The sequence below is a fragment of the Eretmochelys imbricata genome, chromosome 1, assembly GCF_965152235.1.
Source record: "Eretmochelys imbricata isolate rEreImb1 chromosome 1, rEreImb1.hap1, whole genome shotgun sequence".
NCBI classification, from domain to species: Eukaryota; Metazoa; Chordata; order Testudines; family Cheloniidae; genus Eretmochelys; species Eretmochelys imbricata.
Genome location: NC_135572.1, coordinates 221542179 through 221558127, shown reverse-complemented (window position 1 = coordinate 221558127; position 15949 = coordinate 221542179). Strand labels below are relative to the sequence as shown.

Sequence of the window (15949 nt, the reverse complement as noted above, 5' to 3'; positions counted from 1 at the left end):
AGGCCTTCAATTCTGTCAATCGCGGAGCCCTGTGGGAAGGTGCTGGCCAGATTTGGCTGCCCTCCAAATTCCAGTAAAGGGCCCAAGGCTTCTTCATGGTGAGATGACAGCCACCATTCTCTGTAATGGCCTGGAGATGGATCCTTTCATCGTCAAAACTGGGGTTAAGCAAGGATGTGTTATTGCACCAACCCTGTTCTCCATATATTTAGCAGTCATTTTGGTCCTTGATAAACCCGGCCTCCCCACTGGAGTTGCCATTCAATATAGAATGGATGGGCTGTTTGTTAATCTTTAACATTTCTGGATTCTTTTGCACACACTTACCAAAGCCTATGACTCTCACTCCATATCAAGAAAGCTAAAGTGCTCCATTAGCCTGCTTCAGGCCTTGCACATGAGCCACCACAAATCACCATCGAGGGACAGACTTTGGAGAGAGTTGCGGACTTCTGTTACCTCGGTAGCCAACTTTCTCAAAATGCAAAAATTGACAGTGAGATCCAGCACAGGATCCAGTGTGCAAGTGCTTCCTTTGGGAAACTGCTCTGGAGCATTTTCACAGACCATGACCTACGGGAGGAAACCAAGATCCAGGTCTATGAGACAATTTTTATTCCTACACTCCTGTATAGACGCAAAACCTGGGTGACCTATAGACAGCACCACAAGAGTCTGGAGAGGTACCACCCACGATGCCTCTGGAAGATCCTTTGCATAAAGTGGGAAGATGACTGCACTAACACCAGCATCCTCATTGAAGCTAATATCACTAGCATTGAAGCAATGATCCTCACTCACCAACTCTGCTGGGCTGGACATTGTGTGCGGATGCCAGACTCTCTCCTCCCGAAACAAGCCCTCTACTCCCAGCTCACCCATGGTCAGAGATCCCATGGTAGTCAGAGGAAACCCTACAAAGACACACTGAAAGCGTATCTCAAAAAACGCATGACAAGCTGAGAGGAGCAATCAACCAACTAATCTCAGTGATGCCACATCCTCCAACAGGCAGTGGCCCGCTTTGAGGAGAAGTGCCTTGCCCTCGAAGTTGAAAAGAGAGAGGGAAGGAAGGAAAGAAGAACTTTCTCCCAGCAGGCAGCTGACCCGTCAGGAAACATCTGTACCTACTGTGGGCAGATCTATGGTTTCAGGATCGGACTCCTGAGTCGTCTCAGGACCCAGATGTAAATCTGTGGTAGAGATCATCCTCAAATGGAGGGCTCGCCAATCATGACGATGCTGCTGCTGCAACCAATGAGGCTGTGGGCCTACAGACAACAGCCTCTTTCATTGTGCAACCCTTATTCATTGCCTTGTCACCGTCCAGCCTGTGTACTGACTGAGGCAAGGACCTTGGCAGAGGAGAGTGTTTTGGCAAAGTTTCGTATTAATCCAACCAGAAATGAAAACTGAAACTGGACGAGAAGGGGTTGAGAGAGACAAAATGGCTGAGGTAATATCTTTTATTGGACCCACTCCTGTTGGTGAAAGAGACAAGCTTCTGAGCTTACACACAGCTCTTCTCTGTCAGATCAAACGTTTGTCTCTCTCCAACAGAAATGGGTCCAATAAAAGATATTACCTCACCCACCTTGTCTCTCTAATATCCTGGGCCTAACACGGCTACAGCAACACTGCATATCAGAAGACGACTGTCAGTTTTGGGAAAGTTTTCTAGTATTCTGTCAGGTCAGCATCTCTCAAAAATCGCTTGGTGCAGAACCATCACAGCTCCCGTAGGTATTTGTTCTCAGTGATATCTAGTGCACAGGGCAGTTTGTAGAGGGCTGACTGGTTATTTCTGGAATAATCCTTAATTGGCCCAATCTTGAGTCCTTTAGTCTGTTTCTACTCAGTCTGCACAAAGCAAACTCACATTACAGTTGTGATGTTATTGCCACGAACTGTGACTGTTTAGATCACTGTCTAAGGGAAGGTTGTAGTTTGCTGGTTATGATTATGCTGCCTGTATGTATCATTTTTGTATTTGAAGTTATGAATATTGGCTATGTACTTATTTGATTCTCAGTAGCCTCAGTGAAGCATTTGGTCGGCTTCTGGAGAAAGGACTATTCTCAGTAAGTGCCCAATCAAGAAACACTTAACTGACAATGGACTTTGGGAGACACCAATCCAAATCTGAGCTTTCCTGGGAACATTCAAACTAACATGTAAACAATGGCGTCGGCCTGCAAAAAGCTGAATCATTCACAGATGTGACTTGCCCAGGTGACTGCAAACTCCATCTTGTGGAGGGGAGTTTACACAGGAGCACAAGGGGGTTCCAACCACAAGAGAAAGACTATATAAGCCCCTGTGGAACTACCCTGCTAGCACGGCAGGGGTTAAAGGGAGCCTTTGGGCCCAGCTAGCCCCACCCCGCTATACCTGCAGCCAATGCCAGGGCTGGGGGGTAGAAAAAGAGAGAGAGCCTGGCTCAGTTGAGGGCTGACTGGTGAAGAGGCAGAGGCAGGAACTATCCGCCTCCCTGCCTGAGGGGAAGGGTCACTAGCCTGCCAGCTGGGGCAGCCACCAGGGAGTAATCACAGTCTCCCCAGCCAAGCGGGACTGTGGAGGAGACCTAGGAGCCTCCAGACACTGAGGTAACTGGGTCCCTGAAGCTCAGAGACATGGTGGGGTTCAGTCTCACCAAACTTACAGCTTCCCCATCTGAAGGAGCCTCAGGCTACAGCATGATGCCACCCAAGATCCACAAGAGGGCGCTATGGGATGCAAGCCACCCAGCAAATGGGACTCGGGGGGCAGGTTCCAAACAAAAAGGACAGTGGTAGGAAGTAGCCCAGAGCAGAGAATTTAGACTCCCTGCTGGGAGACCTCCCCTATTCAGGGGTTGATGCATGCAAGACCCTGGGCTGGGACTTGGTAGAGAAGGAAGGCCTGGGTTTCCCTACCCCACTGCCTAAAAGATTGAGGGAAATTGATCTTCTAAACAAAGAGCTGGAGATCAGGAGCACCAACCACTAGGCAGCCCAGCCCTTCAAGGGCCCTGTTACAAACCTGAACTTTATTCCCACCTCAAACATGCAGCTCCAGCTGAGATGCAGGTGCAGTTTTACAGAAACAGACAGGACTTTTGCTCTGATACCCCTTTGTTCATGTGCAGTTCCCTCCTTCTGTTGAGGTTCAGAGAAGAGGAACTCTCTACTGGGTACTTACTAGGTAGGCAGCTGTCAAGGTTCCTTCTCCACTCTGAAAGTCTAGGGTACAGATGTGGGGACCTGCATGAAAACCTCCTAAGCTTACTTTTACCAGCTTAGGTTAAAACTTCCCCAAGGTACAAACTATTTTACCCTTTGCCCTTGGACTTCCACTGCCACCACCAAACTTTATCTGGGTTTATTTATTAGGAAAGCATTGTTTAGAAATATCTTCCCCCCACCCCCAAAATCCTCCCAACCCTTGCACCCCACTTCCTGGGGAAGGTTTGGTAAAAATCCTCACCAGTTTACATAGGTGACCACAGACCCAAACCCTTGGATCTTATAACAATGAAAAAAAACATTCAGTTCTTGAAAAGAAACATTTTAATCGAAGAAACAGTAAAAAGAATGACCTCTGTAAAATCAGGGCAGTAAATACCTTATAGGGTAATTAGATTCAAAATATAGAGAATACCTCTAAGCAAAACCTTAAGTTACAAAAAGACACACAGACAGGAATAGACATTCTATTCAGCACAACTCAATTTCTCAGCCATTTAAAGAAATCACAATCTAACACATATCTAGCTAGATTACTTACTAAATTCTAAGACTCCATTCCTGTTCTGTCTCCGGCAAAAGCATCACACAGAGAGACCCAGATCCTTTGTTTTACTCCCTCCTCCCAGCTTTTGAAAGTATCTTGTCTCCTCATTGGTCATTTTGGTCAGGTGCCAGCGAGGTTACCTTTAGCTTCTTAACCCTTTACAGATGAGAGGATTTTTCCTCTGGCCAGGAGGGATTTTAAAGGGGTTTACCCTTCCCTTTATATTTATGACAACCTGCTTGATCTAATCTGATCTGCTTCGGGGGGAAGTCCATTATCGCAGGAGGTGACAGAACCAAAATGCAATGTTCCGCACATGATGGGATCACTTATCTTGACAATGAAGTTCATTTTTGTAAAGTTCCTGCCCAACCCCTCTTTTTTTTGTTTAAAAATACTAGGAAATGGCAGCTGTAAGCAGGGTCTGAATGAGTTCTCCCCTGACAGCTGCTGGGAGGAGGAGAGACTTTGGGAGCAAACTGTATTTACATGAACACACCTCCTCTGCCGAGATATCGGCAGATAGAGCCGTGTTGCTCAACGTGATCAACTTGGCGAGTGTTGGGTTACAAATCACCTTAGTACTGAATGCAGGGGTAGTGAAATGTTGTTATCCATGTTGTTGTCTTTACTGTATGAGTAAAGGGGAGCAGAACTGTGCTTAATCTGTCCCAAATGAGGGGGTCACCCTCAGCTGAAAGGAACTTGTTAAGTCAGGGACTTGAATGCTAGACCTCTGTAAGTAGAAGAGAGGGGTGGGTTAACTAGAAGGTGTGTTTTTTTTTCCCCTAAGGGGCACAGAAACCGAATTTTTGATTGTAGAACTCAAGAACATGAGGTGGAAGGCACTGCTCTATGCATGCTAGGGTGGGTGTTCTACTCACAGTTTTGTGTTTATGAATTCTGCTTGCAGCATTTTCCCTAATGAAGGTCAGCTGATTTTCCTCCTTTCATTAAAAGTTTTCTTTTCTACACGCAGAGTCTGCTTGTGAGTGGGGAAGTATTGCCTCTCTAAGGCACCCAGGGGTGGCATGTAATTTTCCAGATTACTGGGTGGGGGCTCAAACTGGTTCTGTGCCATATTGTTGAAAAGGAACCCCTGGGTATTGAACAAGCTCTGGTTGCTGCTGGCTTCACCTGGCAGAAGGGTGACACATACACACACCCCCACCCCCACCCGCTAACCATGTGAAGAGAATATTGAGGTGTGTCACTGAAACACTCAAACTCCAGGAACGGGTTGAGATTAAACCCTGCCCTGAGCTCCCATTGCTGGGGGAGCTGCTAAAACTTTTGGAACTATAGGAAAAGATTCTACTCTTCCTTGTGCTATTTCAGGGGAAGATATTATTCCTACTAAATGTTCAGAAGAGAGAACTTAAAAATAAAACTTATAATGGGTCTGTAGCTGTAATGTTAACGATTCAGTTACAACAAATGCCTCCATAATATCATATTCCTGTGCTGTGTAGGGTTGAGGCATATTTTGGCTGAGCTCTCTATTCTACTCTAGATCTACAGGGTATCAGAGAGTGTGAAATTTTCTGTTACTGGTTGGTCCAAAATGTGAGAAGTCACAGAGCAGAGGGGGGAGTGCTTTCAGCAAAATCTAATTCTGGCCAAGCTGGGAGAATCTGCCCATTCCTTGGTCACCCTATGAGGGTGGCAAAGGGGCTACATACATGCCCCAGCCTCTGTACCTCTGCAGTTGGGTGTCTGGGTCTGCATTTTAGCATGAGTGTAACATTTTCAAAAGTGCCTCAGTGACTTAGGAGCCTACGTGACATTTTCCTTTTCCATTTTCTCTCCTATCTGCATTTTTAGACCCATTCAGAGGGAAAGGGAAAGGAACAATGTGGCACTGAAGCAACTGGAAATGAGATAATGAAAATGCTTCACAGTCACACAGGGGGCTCCTCAATGGCCAGAGACATGAACAGTAATAATTACAGTTCAGTAATGACAATAATTACAGGACTTGCTCTGCTTTTTGTTCATTTCTCGTTAGGGTCACAGGCACACGATGCCCTATGGGTTCAAGCCCCTTTGTCTCAGGGGATTTGTCTTTCAGGACAGAGGTGGCTGATTCTTACCTGAACAGGTCACTCCTGCATCCTTTCCATGACCGCAGTTATGCACACCCCATCCCCTTTTCCTGCACTGCCAGAGAGCAGACTCGGTACCACGACAGGTAACGTCATCAAGCCAAATTGGTCCATTTCCTGCTCCAAAATGAGCCCCGCCAGGGGCACTGACAGCAGCTCCACATTCCAACTGCTTACAGACAACCGCAGCATCTCTCACATCCCAGCGATCACTACACACCGTCCCCCACTGCTCCTGGTGTTTAACCTCCACTCTCCCGGCACAGGGGCTGCCTCCATCCGCCAGCCTCAGCTCATCAGCACCTACAAAGAGAGACACAGAGCAGGGTCAGAGCAGCAGGGAGCCCTCTCCTCAGCATTATCACAGCAGAGTCGACGCCCACCAGCAGGGGATCCGCACTCAGAACCAGGAGAATGGGACATGCCCAGAGCTGCCTCATGGCGCCACCTTCTCATGTCTCAGGGCCTCGCACTCGGGGTTGTCACTGCTGCAGTTCTCCCCATTTTATCCCCACTCTGGTGGTTTGGGGAGTTGTTACCTGTCTTGTGAGAACATGATGGAAGGCGCCATCTCCTGTCACTGGGGCTGAAGCCAGCAAGATAGTGGGGAGATGGTCTGCAGTGGGGTAACAGGGAGGTAGGAGGGAAAGTCGGAAGGGAGGTGAGGGGACAGGGATCTGAAATTGGGGCAGGAGGGAGCAGTGGAGATGGAGCACAGGGTGGTCTGGATGGGGGAGCAGGGAGCATAGGGCTGGAGTGGTTATTGAGCAAGGGGCAGGAGAGAGGAGAAGGGGGTTTAGAGAAGCAGATCTGCATGGAGAGGAGGAGAGAGGAAGGGTCTGGAGTGGGGGACAAGAGTGAGAAGTGAGGAGGGGGTGAGGAATCAGGTAGGAGGGAGAGAGGGGGAGTGGGAGAGAGCAGAGAGGGGACAGAAGGAGGCATGGAGAGAAGAGGGGGGTTCTAAAAAGGGGGGAAGAAGGAGGTAGGGGTGGGGAAGGATGATCATGTGTAGGGGAGGAGGGAGGGGCTCTGAAGCGGGGCAGCAAGAGGGTGAGGAGGGGAGGGGTGTGGAGCAGAGGATGGGAGGGAGGGGAGGTAGCCTGGAGCAGGGGGAAATGAGGGAGAATTGGGGAGGATGGAGGAATCGGGATGGAGTGTGGTGGGTCTGGTGCTGGTAGACAGGAGGGAGGGGAGGGGAGTGGTTCTGGAGCAGGGGGACAGGAGGGAGTATTGGGGAGGGGAATGGAGTCTGGAGTAGGCAGGGGATGTGGTCAGGAGTGGGAGAGGGCAGGAGCAAAGGAGAGAAGGGGAGGGGGCTCTAGAATGGGGGCAGTGTTTTCCCGCCTCAGGCAGAGAAGTTGTGGGGTGGGGGGAGGGGAGGGGAAGCCTGGGAAGTGTTGCTGTTTGCAAATGGCTAAATCAACCCTGCCCTGTTACGGTAACATTACAGCGGATGTGAATGGTTGATGTCAGTGTGAAGGTCTCCAATATCTGTAACTCACTCCTGAACAGTAACAAAAGTTCTGTCTGAGTGTGAACTACGCTGCATGAATTAGCTCAGTGGCTGTCCAGCTATTTCCCAGCCAGCCCTTTCTCTGTCAGAGGAACTGAACCAGGAGGGAGAGCGAAGGCAGTGCTGGGCAATGGACAGCAGTTCCCTGTCTCAGGGGTGAGGAGAGGGTAAGCGCAGTCTCCAGCTGAGCAGCCAGGGGGAGTTGTGCAGTTTGGGTGCATTAAATGGTGACTTTTCAGCCTGCGATTCTCAGCCCTACGATGGCAGAAGAATAGATGGGGGTTCTACAGTCCAAAGACAGACTATCATGACCAGATGGTTTTTATAACCTCATAATTTTTGCTCTGTGGAGCTTGTCATTAGAGCCTTGTGCTCCCCACAGGACTTTCCTTTCCCCACCTCCCCACACATTTCCCTCTTCCACTGGTCTCTTCCCACCCGCCTCCCCTGGGCTCTTCCCCCTTCTCTTCTCCCCTTTCTACCTGGCCTCTCCACCCTGCATGTACAGACTGCTCCTTCCCCACATGAGAAGCAGACTCTGCCCCCACTCCCTGACACTGGCTTTTCTCCCAGTAGCTCTGAGCTCCACCCCTGCCCCCAGTTGTCTCTGCAGCTGTTTGCATTTCTGGGGGTTGTGGAGAGACAAAGCTGGCTGCTGGGAGGGAGGCAGTTAACAGGGAATGAGAGGAGGAGCCACTGTCTGCCACACAATCCTGGGATATTGGCTGGGAGAACTGGTCCACAGGTCAGAGTGTGAAGATCCAGGACTCTCCCTGAGACTGGGAGCAAGTATGGGCATTGTTACGGAGCATGCTACATGCAGAGTTCCACTGTGACCCCTGGAACAGGCTGGCTATGGCAGTGGATGGCTGAGCCAGGGATACCATGTTTATGGATCCTCCATGGAGCTCAGAGAACAGTGCAGTTCACACCAGTACATGGCCAGACCATCCTGCTCCTTTAATGCCAAGGAAATACAAAACACTCACTTTGCTGCAAACCACAGGGGCGTTTATTCAGGTACGGCTCACTTCAGTTCAGTCCCACAGGCAACCCATGGGGCCTGGTCTGGACGGAGAAAAATAGGGGCTTTTTTTCAATGGGGTTAACTCCATGATGTTCACTTGTGGCAGGACCCAAGGCTGCAACACTGCTCTAGCTAAGTGCACACACAGTTCTGTTTCCCTGCGCCCAGTAGAAACTAAGAACAGCCGGCAGTTTCCTTGCTCAGAAATCCTCCAGCCTGCCCCTCCAGTGAGCTCCAACTGACTTTGTTTCTTTTCTGCTTCCAAGTTCCCCGTCACAACTCCTTCTACTGGCTTCTCCTCCCAACAGACACAGTCTGACACCAGTATCCTAGCACCTGCATTGGCAACGATGGAAACCCCTGGCTTAGCTCTGCCCTGCCCATGTGGCCAGTGCCTTTGGCAGTAGCCCCCACTGTCTGCAGCTGTTTTCACTATGTAAAGGATCTTGATTGCTCCATCTGTTGAGCCTAAAAGAGAGTTCTCGCCCTGCCATTGGCTTTTGTGAGGTCTGTGATTGTCTTAGGATCGAAGACTCCCCAACGGCAGCCATCAGCACCTTTTAGGATAACAGTCACATTTACATACTGCACCTCTCATATGCTGGCTCCACTTCTGTGACCCAACTTGGAATAATGACCCCACCCAGCACTCTGAACGTTGGGGAAGTTCAGATTCATAGATTCATAGATACTAAGGTCAGAAGGGACCATTATGATCATCTATTCTGACCTCCTGCACAACGCAGGCCACAGAATCTCACCCACCCACCGACTCCTGCGAAAAACCTCTCACCTATGTCTGAGCTATCTGGGTCTGGGAGTGAGACCTGCAGCTGTGGCCCATCCCTGATATATTCTCATTTGTTGGCCTGAACCCCACTGAATTTTACAAATTTGTTTTTCCGCACAATGTAAAGAGGTCAATAATTGTGAAACACGATCTTCTGGCAAAGATTGACCTGGTTTCTACTCAGAGCTTAGGGATCAGCCATAAAAATGTTGGCATACTGTGGGGCCATGCGGGTACTCATAGCCGGGTTGAAATTGTGGAAAAGCAGGATCACTTGCCCCATAACCTCAGCCGTGCAGAACACAATGCCATCCACAGCCTCAGAAACAACTCTGACATCATAATCAAAAACGCTGACAAAGGAGGTGCTGTTGTCATCATGACTAGGTCGGAATATGAACAAGAGGCTGCTCGGCAGCTCTTCAACACCACTTTCTACAAGCCATTACCCTATGATCCCACTGAGAGTTACCAAAAGCAACTACAGCATTTGCTCAAGAAACTTCCTGAAAAAGCACAAGATCAAATCCGCACAGACACACCCCTGGAACCCCGACCTGGGATATTCTATCTACTACCCAAGATCCATAAACCTGGAAATCCTGGGCGCCCCATCATCTCAGGCATTGGCACCCTGACAGCAGGATTGTCTGGCTATGTAGACTCCCTCCTCAGGCCCTACGCTACCAGCACTCCCAGCTACCTTCGAGACACCACTGACTTCCTGAGGAAACTACAATCCATCGGTGATCTTCCTGATAACACCATCCTGGCCACTATGGATGTAGAAGCCCTCTACACCAACATTCCACACAAAGATGGACTACAAGCCATCAAGAACACTATCCTGATAATGTCACGGCTAATCTGGTGGCTGAACTTTGTGACTTTGTCCTTACCCATAACTATTTTACATTTGGGGACAATGTATACCTTCAGATCAGCGGCACTGCTATGGGTACCCTCATGGCCCTACAGTATGCCAACATTTTTATGGCTGATTTAGAACAACGCTTCCTCAGCTCTCGTCCCCTAACGCCCCTACTCTACTTGTGCTATATTGATGACATCTTCATCATCTGGACCCATGGAAAAGAAGCCCTTGAGGAATTCCACCATGATTTCAACAATTTCCATCCCACCATCAACCTCAGCCTGGTCCAGTCCACACAAGAGATCCACTTCCTGGACACTACAGTGCTAATAAACAATGGTCACGTAAACACCACCCTATACCGGAAACCTACTGACAGCTATTCCTACCTACATGCCTCCAGCTTTCACCCTGACCACACCACACAATCCATCATCTACAGCCAAGCTCTGCGATACAACCGCATTTGCTCCAACCCCTCAGACAGAGACAAACACCTACAAGATCTCTATCAAGCATTCTTACAACTACAATACCCACCTGCGGAAGTGAAGAAACAGATTGATAGAGCCGGAAGAGTTCCCAGAAGTCACCTACTACAGGACAGGCCTAACAAAGAAAATAACAGAACGCCACTAGCCGTCACCTTCAGCCCCCAACTAAAACCCCTCCATCGTATTATTAAGGATCTACAACCTACCCTGAAGGATGACCCAACACTCTCACAAATCTTGGGAGACAGGCCAGTTCTTGCCTACAGACAGCCCCCCAACCTGAAGCAAATACTCACCAACAACCACGTACCACACAACAGAACCACTAACCCAGGAACCTATCCTTGCAACAAAGCCCGTCGCCAACTGTGCCCACACATCTATTCAGGGGACACCATCACAGGGCCTAATAACATCAGCCACACTATCAGAGGCTCGTTCACCTGCACATCCGCCAATGTGATATATGCCATCATATGCCAGCAATGCCCCTCTGCCGTGTACATTGGTAAAACTGGACAGTCTCTACGTAAAAGAATAAATGGACACAGATCAGATGTCAAGAATTATAACATTCATAAACCAGTCGGAGAACACTTCAATCTCTCTGGTCACTCAATTACAGACATGAAGGTGGCTATCTTACAACAAAAAAACTTAAAATCCAGACTCCAGCGAGAAACTGCTGAATTGGAATTCATTTGCAAATTGGATACTATTAATTTAGGCTTAAATAGAGACTGGGAGTGGCTAAGTCATTATGCAAGGTAGCCTATTTCCCCTTGTTTTTTCCTACCCCCCCCCCCCCCAGACGTTCTGGCTAAACTTGGATTTATGCTGGAAATGGCCCACCTTGATTATCATACACATTGCAAGGAGAGTGGTCAGTTTGGATGAGCTATTACCAGCAGGAGAGTGAGTTTGTGTGTGTGTGGGGGGTGAGAAAACCTGGATTTGTGCTGGAAATGGCCCACCTTGATTATCATGCACATTGTAGGGAGAGTGGTCACTTTGGATAAGCTATTACCAGCAGGAGAGAGGGGTGGGAGGAGGTATTGTTTGATGGTCTCTGTGTATATAATGTCTTCTGCAGTTTCCACAGTATGCATTCAATGAAGTGAGCTGTAGCTCACGAAAGCTTATGTTCAGATAAATTGGTTAGTCTCTAAGGTGCCACAAGTACTCCTTTTCTTTTTGCGAATACAGACTAACACAGCTGTTACTCTGAAACCAAGTTATTGATGTATTTATTGGGATTGAAATTACTAAAGCGATGCCAAGCCAAGGCTCTAGGCATCCGGACAGCATGGATAACACTCAAATCCCTGCAGCATGAAGTGACCATTTCAACAGGAACTCAGCCAGCCAGACACCCACAGAAACTCTTTCCCACCCTTTTCTCATTATGTGATGCACAACCTGGGTCCTTCCCACCCACACCCCCAGACAAGTGTCTGTTGCAGTGTGCCCAGAAGGTCACCAGATTTGGGCTATTTTGGCCCAAAGGGGACAAGAAGTTTCAGAGTCCTGGAGGCCTCACAGACAGCACCCTGCCAGCCACCCCTCTCCTTTATAAAAAGGGGGAACCAGTTCAGGTGCCCCTGCTAACCAGAGCTGTGGCAGTACATCACGGGAAAAGAGGAGATCTCTCAGGGAGGCTGGTCCCAGACCATTCAGGACTTTATAAATCATCACCAACACCTTAACCTCCACCCAGAGATGGGCAGCTAGTGCAGACCCTCCAGCAGGGCTGTAACATGCTCCCAGTGAGATGTGCTGATCAGTGAGTCGCTGCTATTTGCACCAGCTTCGTTCTCTGAATGGTTTTAAGGTACAGCTCCACATTAGGGTCATTTGAATAGTCTAATCTCAAGGTTACAAACGCCTTGATTAGAGTGGGAAGGTCTAATCCCGAAAGGAAAAGTCACAACGTCCAAGCCAGGTACTGATGGTAAAAAGCTGACTCTAAAAGTTACCACCCTCGTTCCAGTTGACCCAGCTCCCCTGGTGAAGCACAGAGGAGACTTACCTGCAATGTCCTGAATTGTGAGGAGAAAAAGCCACAGCACCGGAATGGAGAGATGTCCCTTCATTGCCAACCTAACTTGCTGTCCCCCCACTCACTGCACTGGCTGCCCCTAAACACCGGCCAGGGCTCCTCTGTGTCTGACAAGTGACAACAAAGCAGTGGAAGGGAAATATATAGATTCAGAGGCTGGCATCAGCTGCAGGAAGGGACCAATAGCAAACCCATCTGCCTTTTTAGTTATTATCAGTGGTTTTATCTGTGACTTTATGCAGCTAAAACATCCAATAAAACTCGAAAGCAACAAACTTCACCATATATGAGTGATGAGCCCCCGCCTGATGTCAGGTTTACCACAGCCTCAGATCATTGGGTAACCCCCAATCTCTGGAGCCGGAAGGAAAAATTCTGTACAAACTGTAGCCGTGCTGTTTCTCGCCCTGATAGATTCTATATCATATTAAACATGAACTGGGAGACATTTGAGGCAGGTTATTTTATAAACTAGGAAAGAAATCTCTTGTGGCAAAGGTGATCATTACAAGACCAATTCCCAGTGTAGGACATGGCCAATTACAGACAAGGACAACTCACTAGAACCAGGTTGTGTCATTCAGATCAGCTTTATAGAAGAAGAATTACTCAGCAGCATCTGAAATATTGACTGTTCTTCCACTAATAGGCCTTGGGGCAGGGGTGAAAGTGGGCCGGTACAACATAGCAGTAAAAAATGGCTGCCAGTAGAGGCCCGTACACAGACAATGTTAAAGTGCTGCCAGGGCAGCGCTTTAACATCATTGCCCCCCAACCCAGGCTGCCAATGGGGGGCACAAAAGGGGCAGCTGCCCCAGGGCCAGCAATTTAAAATTTAAATCACTGACGGAGCCCCGGGCAGTACAGGACAGGGAGCTCGGATGGGCTGGCTGGGGGAGGCTGACCCCCCCCCAGCCCCGCCCCTTCTGCCCAAGGCCCTGTCCTTTTCAGGGGCCCAGAGTCAGGCCCCTGTACTGGTAAGTGCTTAATGTTACTTTCACCCCGGCCTTGGGGTTTCCTGTCTAGACCATGATTCTTAGTGGTAGAGGCAGAGCTTAGGGCTTCCTGAGTAGGCCATGACCCTCTCTTGCAGTAGCAGGAGGTCCTGCACACACCATGCCCATCAGTGCTATCAGCAGCAGGAGGGCTCCTTGGAAACAAGTGTACTTGATTCATGGGACACAGACAATTCAAGGAACAGGCACAAGGCAAGGGAATAGCACAGAATAATGACTGGCTGGCACCACACCTACCTCCTGCTCTTCCTCAAGAGAACTGTTACAAATACTTGGATTAAGAGAAACGTCTTTAACTTTTTACCTTTGCATTGTCTCCCGTGCTGCCCTATCTGTATGGAGAAAACTCCCTGAGAAAATCTGTGCAACCAGCACCTGATCCTCCTTTGAATCCCTCCTTGAGACTCTGCTGTGTTGTGATTCCAGAAAAACACTTGACAGTGAGTGACTCGCTTGGCAGGGGAGGTGTTTATGTGCCTCTTCCCCTTCCTTCTGTCTCCTTATTTTTAAGAAACTCTGCTCCGAATCCTTCCATTCCCCCTCACTCTACCCTCCCTCTACTTAAACAAACAGTAATGACAAAGAGGAAATGGCACCAAAGTAGTATAAGGGACATCCCGTCAATCAAACTTTAACCCCGCCCCTTAACCCTTAAGTCCCACCCACCTGTCACCAAAAGTCCCGCCTATGGGGTATTACCTCTGGGGTCAATCTGGACACATGATCAGAAGCCAGGTCTGTCATGTGACCCCTCTAAGAACTCCTCCCACTGCCCTCTACCAATCAGGATGGGTTTTGCCCTGGTAGGACTGCCCCAAGAGGTGATTTGACCAATAAGGGGGAGTTCCAGAGAGGGTTGACCCATCCAGAAGTGGGTTGTGTGACCCCCTCTAACCACTCCACCCACTGCCCTCTACCAATCAGGATGGGGTTCAGCTTCTGGGGACCACCCCCGAGAGGATATTTGACCTATTGGGGGAGTTCTGGGGCAGGGCGACCCATCCGGAAGTGGTTCGTGTGACCCCTCTAAGAACTCCCCCCACCACCCTCTACCAATTGGGATGGGCTTTGTCCACAGAGGACCACCACAAGAACAGATTTGATCAAAATAGGTCAGGTTCTGGGGCAGAATGAACTGCCCAGCAGAGGGTAATGTGACCTCTCTAAGAACTCCTCCCACCACCCTCTGCGAATCAGAGTGCAGCACCACCACCCCATAAGTCCCAGCCCTGGGCAGAAGAGGCCATCTCTTACTAAGAATGCATGTTGTAGAAATCGTGGAAATGCTGAGAGGAAACATGGACTCCTTCACCACCCCCATGAAAACTTTGGACTTTGTTTTAGCACCGAAGGCCTTCGAGCATCCGCAAAGAAAGCGCTACATCAGCAAGATTTCCGAGGAGGAGGAGGGAGCAGCCAAGTGGCCTTTGGCCCAGCCATTGACGGATATGCCAGACCCTGACCCCGAAACCCAGCTGCTCATGAGACACCCTGGTAAGTGTGCTGGCCTCTCGTCATCAACCCCCCTGGAGGAGGAAGGTGAACGCAGCTCGGGGGAGTCACCGGCGGACAAGGTGAACAGAAAAGACATCTTTCAGAGTAACAGCCGTGTTAGTCTGTATTGCAAAAAGAAAAGGAGTACTTGTGGCACCTTAGAGACTAACCAATTTATTTGATGAAGTGAGCTGTAGCTCGCTCATTCTGGGTGTCTTCTGTGGCACTGAGGTGCCGCTGAAGACCCGGAGCGAGTGAAGGTCCCGCCGCCGAGGTGCCGCCGGAGACCCGGAGCGCCGCCGGGTGAGTAAGAGGGATTGCTTGCCCTGTTCCCTCAACAGGGGAAAATTGAAACGGCGCCAAGACATTCACAAGGTGCCACTTGTGTTCAGCGGGGGAGCAGCTGCTGCCCCGCTCCCCCCACAGCTATGCCACTGTCCGTAACAGCCGATAGAGGTGGCATCTCAATGTACATGCTTTTCTCAATGCTGGTCTGCGTAGGGGCTATTTGAAACAAGTCTCATTCAGAGCTGGTGCACTCTTCAGACCTGCAGTGAACAAAAGCCATTTTGATTAAAATATCTCTCCTTTATCAGGCGGAGAGCGTCTCCTCTTTACCAGGCTTCCTCTTGGACTTTCACTTATGGCTGGCCCTGGGCGTCAAAGCCCTTCTTTTAAAGGGTTTTGGGGGATCTATGCGTCGCGGGTATGACACATTTCTCTTTCTCTTTCCCCTTTTAATGTAGATCAGCCCCGATCCCTCCTGTGAAGTTGGATTCCCCACCTTCTCCAGAACAGCACCAACC

The 15949-nt window shown here is 49.3% G+C and overlaps 1 pseudogene; it reads right to left on the bottom strand.

The window, feature by feature from the left end:
- LOC144268809 (antigen WC1.1-like) overlaps nt 1–12667 on the bottom strand; it is a 36047-nt pseudogene extending 23380 nt beyond the window's left edge.
- Between the last annotated feature and the right edge of the window lie 3282 nt (nt 12668–15949).